The following is an 18,709-nucleotide window of genomic DNA, read 5'->3' on the forward strand; positions in this document are numbered from 1 at the left end:
ATGCTCACTATTGCATCTTATCGTATCGCTGTAAATATTAGAATGTTTCTAATATTTAGGTGTAGTCTAGAATAGAATGTTTCTATTCTATTCGACTCTCCTCTTTGTATACATAGATCATTTGATCTCTGATTAATAAATCAAGTATTCTGCCATTTACATTTGTAACATGGTATCAGAGCCTCTTTGAAATTCGAAAAAAATTTCAAAAGAAAAATTCATATTGAATTTTTTTTTCCAAGTATTTTTGAAAAATCTGTGCTTTTTTAGTATTTTCTCTCCCTCAAATTAGTGAAAATTGCAATTCTCCTATCTGTTGTTTTCCTGGGTGAAATTTTTTTAGTCCTCATTCTACAAAATCACAAATTGGTTCATGGGCATCCTTTTTCTGGTTCGCTTGGCCCTCGTTTTTCTTCTGCAAGAGGCTCCAAGATACCTATTCTTTCTTTCACCTTGGCTGCATTTTTTTTTCTAAGCATCCACCGCGATTTGGAGTCTCTTTCTAGCGTGGTTTATTTTGGTTTATTCATGGGAGCAGTCGACCGTTTTTTTCACTCATCTTTGGCTCGATTTCTCTACACTTTGCTCGCATTTTTTCCTCTCATTGTGGGTGCTGGCACTTTTCTGGATTTCCCCTACTATTTGTGGTCATTTTTGGTGATTCTGGATCTCCAATGGCCACCTAGGGTTTCTAAAGAAATTGACTAGGTTTTTGATCACTCAAAATCAGTCAAAAAACTATTTTGAATACATATTCTTGGTGGGTTTTTCAAGATCTCAAATGGGTTGTCAGATTTTTTTGGGTGCCTTGATTTTTGTGCCTCAATTTTCAAGCCAGCAAATCCAGATTCTGACAACATATTATTTTTGGATTTTCCAAGCTCTCTTATGGGTACTTCTCCATTTTTTCTAGGTCTTTTATTTTCTCACCTCGAAATTTGTGCCATTTGAGATATTCACATATTATGAGCATCTGTATCAGCAGCATTAGAAGTCAGACTCAATTAAAAAGCAAGCCAATGTTGCCCAATACTCAGAGCAAAAAAAATCTACCATGCCTTTATGACTAGCATACATGTAGATCATGTAAAATCTTGTGCCTGGTACATAGATTCCGATGCCTCCCGACATTTCACTCATAGGTGTGATTGGTTTGTTGAATTCACTTCCTATTTTGACTCAGTAATCTTTGGAGGCGGCAAAGAATACAATATTGTCGACAAGGGCAATTTTCAGATTCAGTCTGGAGGGAGAAGACTCATGTTCCTTAATGTATGTTATGTTCCTAGCATGAAAAACAATCTTCTATCTGTTAGTCAGATTATGAAGCACTCTCCTTAGTTGGATGTCATTTTCAGTGGAAATAATTGTTCAATTATTGATCGTGCTTCTCGCACTACACTTGTTGGTGGTCTTGAGGATCATGGTATTTATAGGCTTGTAGATTCAGATGATTCCCTTGAACATGCCTTCATCGCCAAATCATCTGCTCTCAACAGCCTCTAGCATCAACAATACAATCACCTGAATATTCAACATCTAGCTCAACTTGCTCGGGATAATTTAGTCCATGACCTACCTAATATCCAGACCCAAAACCATCGCGTTTGCAGAGCTTGCCAAGCAGGGAAGCAATATAGGACACCATTTAAGGATAGTGAATCATGGCGGGCATCTAAAGTACTCTAGCTCATCCATGCTAATGTATGTGGTCCTATGAATACTCCTTCTATTACTAGGAACAGGTACTTCTTACTCTTTGTGGATGATTTTAGTCACAAACTGTGGGTATATTTTCTTAAGCAAAAATTAGATGCTTTTCCTATATTTCAGCAGTTTAAAGCCCTAGTAGAAAAAGAATTTGGTTCCCCCATCCATACTCTTAAGACCGATAATGGGGGGGAATTCTGTTCTTTTACTTTCTCTACCTTTTGTACTACTCATGGCATTAGACGTCAGTTCACCACATCTCACACCCCTCAAAAAAACGGTGTTGTAGAGCTTCGAAACCGTATCATCACAAAAATGGCTAGGGCTATGCTAGAACATAGCAATATTCCCACAAAAAAATGGGCAGAAGCAATATCCATAGCTGTCTATCTTCTTAACCGGTCACCCACCCTTGCAGTTAACCATAAGACTCCTGAGGAAGCGTGGTCTGGTTGCAAACCTAGGATCAACCATTTGAAAGTTTTTGGCTCTCTAGCATATGTATGGATTCCTAATGCCAAATGCACTAAGTTGGATTCCAAAAGCCAAAAACTCATGTTTACAAGATATCGTCACACACATAAGGCCTACAGATTGATTGATGTAAACATCAATCATTTAATCTTCAATCATGATGTTGTGTTTGATAAGGAACTCGGACCATTTCAGCTCTCTGCCTCCTCGTTGCATTCTGAGATTTAGTCTTCAACAATCTCTAACTTGGGTCCTTCTATTTTATATGAGTCATCTGATGCTACTGATACACCACCTCAGCTACCTCTAGATAATATAGCTTCCGCTCTTGCTCCTCACCCAACTATTTCGACAACATCTAATATTGGCTCCTCTACTCTTCAGCCAAAATGGTGGGCTCAAACAATTAGTGATTTTTGTCCTGATGAACTCATTTAGGGTAGAACCTCCAGAAATAAGAGCATTTAGCACAACATAGTTAATGTTGCTCTTATGGCCAACATCCACAGTATCCCTGAGCCCTAGACATATGTAGAGGCCAAAGGAATTCCAAAATGGAAATAGGCAATGGATGTTGAGCTTCAAAGTCTTCAAAAGAATCACACCTGAGTTCTTTCAGATCTTCCTCTTGGGAAGAAACCCATTAGCTAAAAATGGGTCTATAAGGTCAAGTACCATGCAAATGGTACCTTGGACAAATACAAAGCCAGACTGGTTGCTCGAGGATTCACCCAACGTGAAGACATTGACTATGAGGAGACCTTTGTGCTGACAGCCAAGAGTAGCACTATTCGCCTTCTTGCCATTGCACCTCAATATGGTTGGAAAGTTCATCAAATGGATGTGAAGAGTGCTTTTCTCAATGGTGAATTACAAGAAGTCTACATGACGTAGCCCCCAGGTTTCAAGGTTTTCAGTTTAGAACCAAAATTATGTAGACTCCAGAAGGCCCTCTATGGTCTTAAACAGGCTCCTTGGGCTTGGTACATAAAGATTGATCACTACTTAGTTGCTTAGGGATTTCAGCATAGCCCATCAGACAATAATCTATATATTAAAGACTCTAGTAATGATATATTTTTTCTTGTTGTCTATGTGGATGATTTGATCATTACTGGGAGTTCAGAACATTTAATTTCAGAAATCAAACAGGATCTATGCAGAACTTTTGATATGACAGATCTTGGATTGGTTCATTATTGTTTAGGTATTGAGGTTTGGTAGATTAACAATAGTATTTTCTTGTCTTAGTCCAAGTATGCCAGAAATTTGCTTGACAAGTTTTGAATGCAGGATTGCAAACCTACCTCCAATCCTATGGAGACTGGTCTAAAATTGTCTGCATAATTTGATTATCCTCCTATAGATGAAACACTCTTTAGGCAACTAGTAGGTAGTCTCATCTACCTTACTACTACTAGACCTGATCTCATTTTTGCAGTCAGCTACATCTCACGGTTCATGATGAACCCCAAGACTGACCATTGGATTGCAGCGAAACATGTGTTGCACTATGTACATGGTACTTTAGCTTATGGTCTTCTTTACACAAGGAGTGCTACTCCTCAACTCAGTGGATTCATCGATTACGATTGGGTCGGCTCAGTTGATGATAGGAAATCTACTTCTGGCTATGTGTTCAGTATTGGATTTGCAGCAGTTACCTGGACCAGTAAGAAGCAATAGGCATAGGCACTCTCCTCTGCAAAAGCAGAATATAGAGGAGCTATCAAGGCAACTTGTGAAGCAGTTTGGCTCCATTAGATGCTTGCAGATATGCATATTATTCAAGTAGGTCCAACTTATTTGTTTTCAAACAATCAGGGAGTACTCAAACTTGCCAAGCACCCAGTGTTTCATGAACGAACCAAGCACATAGAACTTCATCTGATAGTTAGTAGAAGATGGATCTATTCAATTACTCTATGTCCCTACCTTAGAGCAACCAGCAAATATTTTCACAAAACCCCTTGGTCTTAACAAGTTTGTTCAATTCAGGGGATCTAATGGTGTAGTAAATAGATTGAGCATTAAGGGGGGGTAATAGAGTAATCTTTATGTTTCTTTTTAATGCTCACTATTGTATCTTATTGTATCTCTGTAAATATTAGAATGTTTCTAATATTTAGGTGTAGTCTAGAATAGAATGTTTCTATTCTATTCGACTCTCCTCTTAATATATAGATTATTTGATCTCTGATTAATAAGTCAAGTATTATGTCATTTACGTTTGTAACAAATAACTTAGAAGATTTGAGAAGAGGAAATATTGCATCCTACTTAAAATGAAATGACTTCTAACTGGATGATGATCAAAAGAATTCATCTTGGAAAAGTTTATGAGGAATGGAAGGAGAGAAGCATCATTTCTGAATTACTTTGGAATTTTATTAAAGAAACATTTCTTGAGACATCCCTGCTTTAGATGACAGTAACTTGCAAAGCAACATCTAGCATAATTTCATACGGCAAGGTGGGTTGAAGTGTAAGGCAAGGATCATGGTAGGGACTACTTAAATAGAAAACGGGTTAAGGAGAAAAACAGTGCGTAGGAAAATTATGTTAAGTATTATAAAATCATCAAGACTTCAGATATGCGAGGGAAAAGGGAAAATTGGATGTTTTAGGGGAATAATCATTTTGAATAGACACGTTTGCTTGCAATGCAAAAGAATGAGTACAATCCACTAGAAAATATAAATAGCATAGTTTGCCTTTCCAGCCCTTGAATTAAAGTAGGTTTCTAAAAATAAATCATAACAATCATGGAACAACATTCAAATTAGAGAACATACAACGAGAAAGGAAAAATACAAGAGTGACTTCAATAATATGTCACTCTCGACTCTATGATCTCTTATAAAGAATATTTGTTTTTGTTATTTGCAAAGGCTTTTAAGTTTTCTATATGAATAGCATCAAACGGCCAATGGAGTGTCTTAACAATCATATCACTTGGAACATAGCCTTGCTTCTCCCTTTTGCGGCCACCACAAAATAATGCATTGTATGTGATCTCATTTGGAACCAAACCTTTTGCTATCATTTTATCCAGCATTGACAAAGCATATCAAGTTTTTTTTCTTTGCTTAATGTGGCAATCAGCGTGTTATAGGTTACAACATTTGAACTAATTCCAACCATTTCCATGCTTCTTAAAAGCTTTAGAGCCTCAACCATTTCACCGAGTTTACAATGACCATTGATCAAATAGTTATAAGACTTTACTTTAGGAACCATGCCTTCATCAAGTATCTTATTCATCAGTGCATGTGCGCTGGCAAGATAGCCTACTATACATAGACCATTAATAATTATGTTGCATGTCACTCTGTTAGTTTTCAAACCCTTTATTCTCATTTTGTCTAAAATTTGAAATGTCATGCTCATGTTTCCTATACTACAGAATGAACTTATCAAAATATTGTATGTTACCACATTGGGGAGACATCCTCTATCCACCATTTGAGAAAACACTGAGAATGCCTCCCTTGCCCTGTTATGCTAACACAAACCAGCAATCAAATAATTGTACGTAATAACATTTGGAGTGCAACCTTGCCTTAGCATGTCTTTAAACAACCTTCGAGCCTTTTCCAATTCATGCAATTGACATAAAGTTTTTATCAGAATAGTAAAAGTAATCACATTTGGTTGTAAACCCTTCCTGAACATAGTTTGTAAACAATCCCAAGCTATGTCCCTCTTGCCATATTTGCATAGTACATTAATAATTGTATTAAATGTCACTTGATTAGGAAAAGGGCAAACTCTATCATTTTTACAAACAAATTGTAAGCTTCACCAACATTTCCAGCCTTGTAAATGCCATCTATCAAGCTAGCATAGGTGTAGGTGTTAGGCAAATAGCCATCTTGTATCACCTGAGCTACCAATACTAAAGATTCATCTACCCTTCCTTTCTTGCAGAGAACATCAATCAGGGTGTTGTAGGTAACAATATCAAGAAAACAATGGTTACTCCTCATTTTGTCCAAGAGCACTAGTGCTTCCTCAGTTTTACCCCATCTACACAGAGTCTTTATGTGGGTGTTGTAAGTGAAAACATTTGGATGGATACCCATATCTTCCATTTCAGCTAGGAGAAGGTGCATTCTATGGCGGTCGCCGTCATTCCCAAGACCGTCCAAAAGCATAGTGAAGGTTATAATATTGAGAGGAAGGCATTTAGCAATGGTTAAATGGAAGTAATCCCAAGCTTTGTTCATTTTGCCCTATTTACAAAGGGCTTTAATGGATCTAGTGATTTGTACAACATCAGAGGTAGGAGATATATTCAGTGAAAATTTGTCAATGTGTGGGGCATTTTGGTTGTCTACAGAGAAAGAAAGAGGGTGTAGGAAGAAAGAAAATAGAAAAAATGAATGGGTAGTAGAGTAGAGGGTCACCTGATTCAAAATTGGGCAACACCATTTCATGCTAATGTTGGTAGCACAAAAGTTGATCTCCGCCCTCAATTTTTTTCTCGACTACATGAAACCATAAGTCCCCATTCCTGAACTCACCCAGGGTTTGTAAGATACAGTTGTTTTGAATTTCTTCTTACCTAAACCTAAATCCCATTTTCTCCTTACTTCACTTGTCTCGTACGGAAAATAACCACAATTCCTAATTTTTTAAGATATCAAGAGCAACTTTATTAGAATGAAATTTTTGCTTAGGCTGTTTCCTTTTTCTCCTCTCTTCTATCCTGGGATCCCTTGTTATTGAAGTTGGATCAAAATGAAATTGTATCATGTATTCCACAGATTAATCAACCCCATCACAATAAAATGTTGAGGGCTATACCAAAAATGTAGGAAGTTAGAGAAGCTCTTTTTTCCTTGCCTGCGGATAAGTCCCTGGGCCTGGATGGGTTTCCTACCTTCTTTTTCCAAATTTATTGGCAGGTGGTTATGGAAGATGTAGTGAAGGTTGTTTAGGAATTCTTTGGAGCAAGAACCATTCTAAAAGAGATTAATTCTACTTTTTTGGTCCTCATTCTTTAAATTCCTGGGGCTAACTCTTTAGATAAATTTAGACCTATCAATCTATGTAACTCTTTCTACAAGATTATCTCAAAAGTGTTAACCTCTAGAATGCTTAAAATTTTGCCTTTGATCATTTCTCAACAATAGACAGGATTCATCCCTGGAAGACAGATTTTGGATTTGATCATGATGGTGCATGAAGTTATCCATTCTAAGGAAGCTGGAAAGAGAGATGGAATGCTTCTTAAATTGGATCTTTCAAAAGCTTATGATCAGGTTGACTGGACTTTCTTTGGTTTGGTGCTCCAAGCTTTTGGCTTTGATCAGAAAGTTTGTAATCTTGCTATTTTGGTAAATGGTGTTTGTTCTAATTTTTTCAAACCTATGAGAGGGCTTAGATAGGGGGATCCCCTCCCATCTATTTTTTTCATTATTTTGGCAAAATGTATTGGAAGGTTAATCAAGAAAAATAAATAAGAAGGAAGGCTAAAAGGGATTAAATCGTCCTCTAGGTGTGATCCTTTTTCCCATCAACAATTTGTGGATGACACTATAATGGGAGGGGAAGCTTCAGTCAAGGAGGCTAAGGTTATGAAGTAGATTCTAGATTTGTACACTAGAGGATCTGGAGAGCTTTTTAATTGGGGAAAAAGCTCAATTTTCTTCATTAATACTCTAGAGGACTGGCAGAGGAAAATTGCAAAGATCCTTAGATGTGGAGTGGGAAAGCTTCCTTCTACTTATCTTGGATTCCTTTTGGGTGCTAAGCCTCCTGATTCCTTGTGGAATGGGATTATTGATAGGTTTAGCAAGAAGCTAGTGGGGTGGAAAGGGGCTTCTCTTAGTCAAGTAGGCAAATGCCTTTTGGTAAAATCTACTCTTCAGTTGCTCCCAATGTATGCCTTGAGCCTTTTTGGGATACCAGTAAAATTTTCAAAGAAAATGGAAAAGATTCGGAGGGATTTTTTGTGGTCGGGTCTTAAAGGGAAAAAAAGATATCCCCTTGTGGCATGGAATAATGTCTATCTTCCAAAGTGCTATGGTGGATTGGGTATCAAGAAATTAAAGCATCTCAATATGGCTCTCCTAGCTAAACAGATCTGGCACATCTTTAATAGTATTGGGGAATGGAGAGATATCTTTGTTAATAAGTACATCAGAAGACCTTCTATTCAGTTCTCCCTAAACAATGAGGACATCCCAAATGGGTATGTTATTTAGAATGGTATTCTTAAGGCAAGAGAGTTGGCCAAGGCTAAGGTTATTTGGAACCGAGCAATGGGGAGGATATTCTCTTTTGGACTGATAATTGGTTGTTTCAAAGACCCCTTATTAATAATCCTATATTTGAAATCTGGGCTAATGATCGTATTAGGCAATTTGGTTTGAAAGTTAGTGATTATAGAATAGACCAGGGATGGAGAGACTTGTGTTTCATCTCTGAGGATCTCAAGCTAATCATGACAATGTTGAATTCAATGGTTATTAATAATAAGAGGGATGAAGTTATTTGGGGTGACAATTCTAATGGTTGTTACTCGGTATCTTCAGGCTACAACTCTCTTTGGAGCCTAAAAGAGAAACCCCTTGGGCGAAAGCTTGGTTATCTGGTCTTACCCCAAAGACCAATATTTTTTATTGGTCGGCCTTGCAAGACAAAATTCTTACTCAGGATAATTTAATAAAAGAGGTCATATTATGCCTAATAGGTGTATCCTTTGTAAAAAACTAGATGGAATCAATCAATCATATGTTTATCCATTGTCCTTTCTCAAGGGAGGTATGGGATAACATAACTAAGAATTTTGGAGTAAGCTGGTGCAAACTAGGCAATCTTCTGGATTTCTTTTGTCATTGGATAAGTATGTTCAAAGGTTCAAACTTGCTAGATTTAAGCACTAGTCTTTGCCTCATTTTTGTTGGGGAGTCTGGAAGGAAAGAAACAATAGAATTTTTAGAGATAGAGAGAAACCTGCTTATGTTCTAGGGGAGAAGATTTATAGAAACATAAAGGAAAATTACCAAGTAAGGAAGGGGGAAGATATTGAAAATGGTGGTAATAAGAAGGAGAAAGATAAGGACACGAGGACAAAAAGACAGGAAGTGAAATGATTGCTCCCTCCTGAGGGATGGCATAAAGCAAATTTTGATGGTGCATCAAAAGGTAACCATGGACCTTCGGGTTGTGGAGGAATCATAATAAATAATATGGTGGAGTGGTGGTGGCTTTTTCTCATCCTTTGGGTTTCCAAACTAACCATTTTGTAGAAGCTAGTGTTGCTTTTCATACAGTTAAACTGGCCTTTGGCATGGGGATTAAAAAATTATGGTTGGAGGGGGATTCTAATAACATTATAAGATGTATTAAAGGAATCACTCAACCTTCATGGTCTATTGCTAATTTAATTGAAGAGACCCGAACTTTCCTTGAAAATTTTGAATGTGTCCACGTCACCCATGTTTATAGGGAGGCTAACCCCATGGCAGACTAGTTCGCCAACAAAGCAATCTGGCAAGACAAGGTGATGACCTAGAATTTGGGTGGGAATATTCTAGAAGAAGCAAAGAGTCTTATCGAACTAGAAAAAATTCAGGGAGGTAGGGTGGAGATCTTAATATAATAATGATCATTAATGGTAAATTTGGTATGATTTTTTGCAATTATGGCATTTATGGTAAATGCAATCAGGTGAGGTTATTAGTGTCATATTGACACGTTTTATTGGTCAATTTTTTCATCCATCATTTTTTCTGGGGTATTGAAAAATATATCAATGCTTTTTAGAGAAGCAAAAACCAGAGCATTCAAAGGTTTGAGAAGGGTTTGTAGAGGTCGACGTTTATGAGAATTGTAGGGGTGGAGAGCACAAAAATGGCGGGGGAACGAAGTAGGAAGGAGCTTGTGGATGAAACGGAAAGATGGAAATAAAGGGCAAAAGTATGGGAAAAATTGGAGAAGGGAGGTATAGCAAATTATATCGCTAAGCTCCATGGCTTTGACCCAGATGTTACTAACAATATGATTAACTCTTGGAAAGACGGGAGGGTTAAAGTGAATGGAGTTTCATTTCATATTATAGAATAAGTCATTGTTCTTGTGTCTAAAATTCTGGCAGAGGGTTTCAAATTTTATAGAGACAAGAAGCTGTCGGTGAATGCGGTCAAGGATTTTGCAAAGAGCTCGAAGGAGAGGAATCATTTGGTAAAATGTGAAACGTACTATGAAATGGGTTCAATCAAAAAAATTTGGAGGTGTGTTTTATGAGCTATTATAGAGTACATTTTGTTGGATACTAGATTTGACCATGTGAGAACTCATCACTTTGTTCTTCTCAACCATTTCTGGCATGACATTAAGATATCTTTCCTATTTTTTATTTACTTCTATGAGCAAGGCAATTTCAAGATTTAAGAAAAAACCCTCAGCGAATCTTGCCCTGGATGAGGGATTATTGTTGTTAATTTATGGGCATTTTAAAGCTCAAACTTTAAGTAAAACTCCTTTGCATGGTGTGGATGTTGTTAGGATAAATCACAGACAGAAATGAAAACTACATGCAAATATAACCAATAAAAAAAAATAATAGATCACACAGAAATGAACACAAGGCACCAAAATTTAACGTGGTTCACCCAATCCCTGGGCTACGTCCACCAAACAACAAGTCCGATCTTATTACAATCTAGTGATTACAACCTGATTACTATCTATAATCCCTTACAGCTCAATACTGATGCAAGAACCAATTTTGCCTCACAACATAATGAAAAATAATACCTAACCCTAAACCCTTTTATACAAGTATTTTATGCTATTTTAGGGTTACAACATGTCGGCCATAACTTTAGTGGCGAATCTACGAATGGCGAATAGTACCAAAAAAATTTCTACAAATGGCAAATCGTACCAAAACAAATTTTTGGGCCAATGCCCTAAATCCCACTAATTATGAAGTATGTACAGTACTTTCCTGTTCAGTCACCATAATCTAACAATCTCCCACTTGGGGACTGATCAAGCTCCACACTAAACAACAATCTCCCACTTGGAGACTGATCCTATAGCAATACCACTACCACATGGGGGTCCCACTGGATCAAACCACCCTGGACTCTGTTGTTCTTTTATTCATGTTCAGTCAAAAAAGACCAACCGAAGCTAAAGAGGAGTTCAGCTTCTCCCTTGTTACAACCTTTGTCAACATATCTGCTAGATTATCATTTGTATGTATCTTCTCCAGCTTTAACTGTCCATCCTCTAAAACTGACCGAATGAAATGGTACTGCAACTGTATGTGTTTGGTCTTAGAATGCAGAGCTGAATTCTTTGCAAGATGAATGGCACTCTGACTATCTCTGAACAAATAATTATCCTTCTAAGGATTTCCCAATTCTTCCAAGAAGAACTAAAGCCATATCATCTCCTTGCCTACCTTTGTAGCAGCAACATACTCTGCCTCTGTAGTGGATAAAGCATTAATCTTCTGTAACCTAGAAACCCAGTTCACGGCTGCCCCACCAACAGTAAAGACATAACCTGTAGTACTCCACCTGGTATCAATATCCCCTGCCAAATCTGAGTCAACATAGCCTTGTAAATCAGTAGTAGAGCCCCCAAAGTGTAAACACTTATTGGATGTCCCTCTCAAATATCCGAGAATCCACTTGACAACATTCCAATGCTCAGATCCTAGATGACTCATATACCTGCTAACAACTCCCACATCATGTGCAATATCTGGCCTAGTGCATACCATAGCATACATCAAGCTTCCTACAGCTGAAGCATAGGGTACCTTGGACATCTTATCATCCTCTTTGTGTGTCTTAGGACACATCTCCTTAGTCAATTTCAAATGACCAGGTAAAGGTGTGCTGACAGCTTTAGCATTCTCCATAGAGAAACATTGCAACACCTTCTCAACATAATCAGCCTGAGATAGCATCAATGTTCCGTTCTTCCTATCTCTGCAAATCTTCATACCAAGGATTTGTTTTGCTGCCCCCAAATCCTTCATAGCAAATGCATGTGCTAACTAGTGTTTTAGCCCCTTAATATGATCCATGTTAGACCCAGCTACAAGCATATCATCAACATATAAACATAAAATAATGTAGCTATCATCATCCAACCTCTTAAAATAAACACAATAATCTGAATGACACCTGTTATATCCATGCTCATGCATAAAACTATCAAATTTCAGATACCATTGCTGAGGTGCTTGCTTCAAGCCATATAAACTTTTCTTCAATTTGCACACTAAGTTCTCCTTACCTTTGACCTCAAAACCCTGTGGCTGAGCCATATATATTTCTTCATCCAAATCACCATGAAGAAAGGTTTTTTTAACATCCAGCTACTCTAAATGCAAATCTTCAATAGCCAAAAGACTTAAAATAGTACAGATAGAAGTCATTTTAACAATAGGAGAAAATATCTCATCAAAATCAATTCTCTTTTTCTGTGCAAATCCTTTTACAACTAACCTGGCCTTAAATCTTTTCTTACCTCCTTCCTCTTCTTTCAACCTGTAAACCCACTTATTTTGTAAAGCCTTTTTACCTGCAGGTAACTTGCACAAATCCCATGTCTTATTTTTCAGCAAAGAGTCCATTTCATCTTTCATTGTAGACTCCCACTAAATCTTAGTATCCACCTACACAGCTTCATCATAACTTTCAGGTTAACCAGCATCAGTAAGTAAAATAGAATACAAAGAGGGAGAAAACCTTTATGGAGGTCTAATTTGCCTCGTTGATCGTCTAACATTCACTGGTGTGTGTGATATTTGTTGTTGCGGTTGTTGCACATCATGAGAAATGGCTAGAATATCAGCTTTTGGAGTATCATCCAGCACTACATAATCATCTTCTTTCTTCTCATGTTGCTGCAACAGATCTTTGTACAACACTTTTTCATTGAATATGACATCCCGACTTCTTATAATTTTATGATTTTCAAAATCCCAAAGCCTATAACCAAATTCATTAATGCCATATCCAACAAAGACACATTTCTTTGATTTAGCTTCTAGCTTGGTTCTATTTTCAGAGTCTATATGAGCAAAAGCTTCACAACCGAAGGTCTTGAGAAAAGAATAACTTACCTTCTTACTAGTCCATGCTTCCTCTGGAATACCACAACCCAAAGGAGTAGAGGGACCTCTATTAATCAAATATACTGTAGTATTGACAGCCTCCACCCACATGTATAAGGGCAACCCAGCATGCAACCTCATGCTCCTTGTGCACTCCATTATAGTCCTATTCATGTGTTCAACCACTCCATTTTCCTGTGGAGTCCTTGGAATAATTTTTTGTCTATGAATACCATTAGTGGAGCAATAATCTTCAAATTCATGACTACAATACTCACCACCATTATCAGATCTAAGACATTTTAATTTCTTACCAGTCTCATTTTCAACCAAGCATTTCCATTTCTTAAAAGTTTAAAATACATTAGATTTCTGTCTAAAAAAATAAACCCATACTTTTCTAGTTGCGTCATCAATAAATGTAACATAATAATGAGAGCCACCAAGGGAAGATACCTGAGCTGGTCCCCATACATCTGTATGCACAAGCTCTAATTTTTCCTTTTTGTTTTCCTTCTCAGTCTTTACAAAACTCACTCTCTTTTGTTTTCCATTCACACAACTTTCACAGAAATCCATATTAACACATTTCAGACCTGGTAAAACTTTCTTTGAATGAAGTACTTTCATACCTTTCTCACTCATGTGCCCAAGTCTGTTGTGCCATAGCGTTGTATTAGAATCTATAGTAGCTATTTGTTCTCCCTACTCAACTGCAACAATTGCTCCTAAACATTCATTTTTCTTTGAAACAATCAAAGTAGAAGGAACAATATGACCTACACAAAGATATAAGGTGCCTACTTCCACACCTTTTGCTACTACAAGGGAACCCTTTGAAACCTTCTAATTTTTATCATTAAAAGTAACTACACAACCCTCATCACTGAGTTGCCCCGCTGAAATTAAATTCCTACTCAGCCTTGGAACATGTCTTACCTCATGTAGTAGCCAATGATTCCCATTATGCAACTTAATCTTAATTTTTCCCTTTCCAACAATCTGACAGGGTTGATTATCCCCCAAATAAACAAGCCCAAAATCCCCTTGGACATAATCAATAAAATAACCTCTATGAGGTGTAACATGAAATGAAGCACCAAAATCTAAATCCCATGAATCATCAACACTTTCTAAAGATAGAAGCAAAGCATCCTCATCGAATTTGTTACTTACCACATTTGCCTCCTTGTCTCCATCTGATTTATCTTCTTCATTTTTCTTTCGATTCCAGCAATCTTTCTCTTTATGACCTAGTTTCCCATAGTACCAATAGTCATTTGGTCCTCTCGATTGAGACCTCTTCCCCTTTGACTTTCCTCTTGATTTCCCATGATTTCCAGAGTTACTTCCTCTCTCAGTCGTTCTACCCTGCTTTGTGCATTCAAAGCACTTCTTGATGTAGATCCACCTGAGGATTTCCTACGAGTTTCCTCACTCAAAACAACACCAATCACATCATCATATTTTAGGGTACTAGATCCAAGAACAGAATTATTCACAGCCATTACCAAGCCATTCCAGCTTTCACGCAAAGAACACAAAATCAAGAGAGCCCTAATTTCTTCATCAAAATTGATACCCACAGAAGATAACTGGTTGGTAATAGTATTAAACTCATTTAAATGATTTGCAACAGATCCACCTTCTGCCATTTTCATATTAAATAAATGCTTCATGAGAAATACCTTGTTTGAAGCGGAGGGCTTTTCATACAGTGTCGCTAGGGTTTTCATCAAATCTTCTGTCATCTTTTCTTTTGTAATATTAAATGCCACTGATGGTGCAAAGCATAACCGAATGCTACCGAGTGCCTTTCTGTCCAAAAGATCCCATTCAACCTCTGAAATGGTTCCCTGATTCTTGGCTATGCCTTCCAACGGCTTTCATAAATCCTTCTGATAAAGATAGTCTTCCATTTGCATCTTCCATAACTAGAAATTCTACCCATTAAACCTGTCAACCGTCAGCTTACTCTCATCTACCATTGCTCCCACTCAACCATGAGACTCCTACTTAACTTTGAGACTTTCCTACAGAGGATAACTGAAAGACAACCTCGCTTTGATACCACTTGTTAGGATAAACCACGGACAGAAATGAAAACTACATGCAAATATAACCAATAACAGAAAATAATAGATCACACAAAAATGAACACAAGGCACCAAGATTTAACGTGGTTCACACAATCCTTGGGCTACGTCCACCAAACAACAAGTCTGATCTTATTACAATCCAGTGATTACAACCTGATTACTATCTGTAATCCCTTACAGCTCAATACCACCGCAAGAACCAATTTTGCATCACAACATAATGAAAAATAATACCTAACCCTAAACCCTTTTATACAAGTATTTTATGCTATTTTAGGGTTACAACATGTCGGCCATATGTCAGCCATAACTTTAGTGGCGAATCTACAAATGGCAAATAGTACCAAAAAAATTTCTACGAATGGTGAATTGTACCAAAAAAAATTTTGGGTCGATACCTCAAACCCCACTGATTATGAAGTATGTACAATACTTCCATGATCAATCACCATAATCTAACAGATGCCTCTAAGGACTCGGGCAACTCTACTTCTTCCTTTGGTACAAAGGATATCCAAAGTATTAGCTCAGAGGGGGAGGAAAACATTTCCTTTGGAAAGAAGGGAAAAGAGTTGGAAAAGAAACCAGCCCCATCTATTGCCCCAAGCAAGAAAAGCCCTAGAGGACATGGGCCTAAAACTACAGGACAAGGTGATGAAGATAAAAATGAGGAAGGGGAGGAAATGAAATCTGATGATGAGGATGAGGAGGAGACAAAAATTAAGAGGGAAGAACTAGTTGCTAAAAAATGGAAGAGGGTTAAAGAGATGGAAGCTGAGGGGGTTTTGGGTTCAGGGCCAGAAATCTTAGTAATTCCTCTTTCGCCTATTCATCCCCAAGAGCAGGAGAAGGAAGAAATTGGTGGAGAGGGTGGAGAAGTGGTTATGAAGGATAGGCGAAAGGCATGGAGAAATTTCAATGTAAGAACAACCAAAATGGGAATTGTCAGAGAGATAATGAATCCCCAAATCCTAGAAGAAAAACATGGCCAGCTCTAGTTCGAAGACCTCATTTATCCTACTTTGGTGGCAATAATGAATAATGCTAGGGAAACGGGTATGAATTTGTTGAATAATGTTCAAAATAGCATGATCGACAATTTTAGGTCAATCAAATGGGTTTACCACAAATTGGAAGAGTTTAGGGAAAAAATCAACCAACTAGAAGACAATAGGAAGGAGCCTAGTCTGGGAAATCAGAAGGATTAGGAGGATCGACATAGTTTTGCTGAGAAGAGAATCCTGAATTTGGAAAATTATAATCATAATCTGGCGAATCAGATGATTTCCATCCTCAATTCTATCAATGAGAACATTTTGTCCCTTACTGGAATGTTAAAAGCCAGAGGTATGCTAGATGAGAGTGAGGAAAATGATAGAGAAAGAGCCAAGATGGAAGAGGATGTGGTGATAGAAATTACTTTTAGAAGCCTGGACTGGGAAGCTTAGAAGACTCGGGAGCAGATGGCTGAGGAGACTCACAAAGTCTATGAAGCAGCTCAGATGATGCAAGAGCTCGAGCAAAAGAAAAAAGATTAATCTTGGTTTATTTTTTCTTGTCTTTTGCTGTTAGTTTACTGCTATTTTTTGTCAAGTTGGTTTTTTTTTGTTCTGGCTTTTTGGCTATAAGTTGAACTGGCCTTTCGTTGGCCTTTATTTTTGGTTGGGCTTTCATGCTTATTATCAACCTTGTGACTTGTCTATTTTTGGTTGGGCTTTAACTACTTATTATCAGCCTTGGTTATGTATTAACTATTGGGTTTCAGGGTCTCTGCAAAACCTTTTTATCTTATTAAAAACTTTATTAGATAGGAATGGAGGATAGGAATGTAATATTGGGAATACTAATAGCTATTCCAATAACATTTTTTTTTTGAATGTATATAAGCTTATTTTAGAGGCAAAATGAGAATATATATTCCTATTCCCTATTCTAATTGACGAACCAAATGGAAAATAGAAAACATATTCCAAATTTTCTATTCATATCCAATCAACCAAATAGACCCTAAGAATAAATGTTGAAACCGTTGAGAAAGGAGGCTTGAGGTTGTGGGTTACACTATAGTCTTGGGTTTGGATCTTCTTTAAACTTTTTTCGTAAGTAAAATAATAGTTTTATAAAAAAAATTAAATAGATAAATAAATATTATCATTTGAAAGATATTGTTATAAAATTAATAATAGAAATATAAAAAGATAGAATTCGAAATAATAAAAATCAAACAATTTATATTAATAAATTATAAATATTTTAACTAAAAAATAGTTTAATTGATAATTTATATTATTATTGTCTTCTATTCTCTTAAAAAATGTGTCCTGCATTTAAATATTGAATACTCATTTTGTAGCTTCAAAAATCAAAACTTTCTCATACAAACTCCTTTTTGTGAGTGATTTTTTTTTAGGAATGTAGTTTTTATGTGCAATATAGTACATTTTATTACACTTTTTTTCAGTTCATAATTCACCTCTTTGTCACTTATTTTGAATGTTGCACATATGTAAGCACTTGCACCTTTGAAGGGTGCAAGGGTTAAGCTGATAGTTTGTATACTTTTGATGATGTTCTTAAATAGTTTTTCAAAAACTCTCCATGAAAACAAGAATATGTTGGCCTTGGCCTTTTTGCTTCATGAAGTCGTAACTTTTCAAAATAAAAAATTAAAAGAATATCTTTATAATATGCCAAAACAATATGATATGCTAAAAAAACTAGTATCTTTTAATTGAAAGTCATAAAATTGTCTTAATGATTTCTTCCTTCTTTGCCACCAATTTTCCACTCCCTTATACCTATATGTGTATATCTATTTGCATCTCTATATCTATTTGTCCATATTACCTCTTACATATATTTATGATTTACAAGTTTTAGGTAGTTCTTCATAAAGGAACTAGCTTGTGATTTTATTTTATTTAAAATACAATCAATGGAATTGTATTTTGTTGATTATTTTTTCCTTCGAGAAATATGATAAATAAGCCTTGATTTGTCTTGATGAATTTAAATATTTATGTGAAATTTTAAAAATCTTATTAGATAGTAATAGAAATATGATTAGAAATTATATTAACAAAAATAAGCCATGATTTTTCTTGATGAATTTAAATATTTATGTGAAATTTTAAAAATCTTATAGATAGTAATGGAAACTTGATTATAAATGATATTAACAAGTAGAAGTGATATTAGTAATGTTAATTATTTAACGGATGTTTTTGAAGAAACATTTTCTAAATTAGTTTAAGAAGATTTTTGGTAATTTTATTTTTCATACATAGTAATTTATTTTTTGTATTTTCAATTTTCTTTAAAAAAATTAAATGAA

The 18,709-nt window shown here is 36.3% G+C and overlaps 2 pseudogenes; both read right to left on the bottom strand.

Moving 5' to 3' along the window:
• Positions 1-4,872: 4,872 nt before the first annotated feature.
• Positions 4,873-5,859, bottom strand: LOC149572735 (uncharacterized; annotated as a pseudogene).
• Positions 5,785-6,623, bottom strand: LOC149572736 (uncharacterized; annotated as a pseudogene).
• Between the last annotated feature and the right edge of the window lie 12,086 nt (positions 6,624-18,709).

This window comes from Cupressus sempervirens, chromosome 2 (genome assembly GCF_028749045.1).
Source record: "Cupressus sempervirens isolate cs-2001-9-10 chromosome 2, ASM2874904v1, whole genome shotgun sequence".
Taxonomy (NCBI): Eukaryota; Viridiplantae; Streptophyta; class Pinopsida; order Cupressales; family Cupressaceae; genus Cupressus; species Cupressus sempervirens.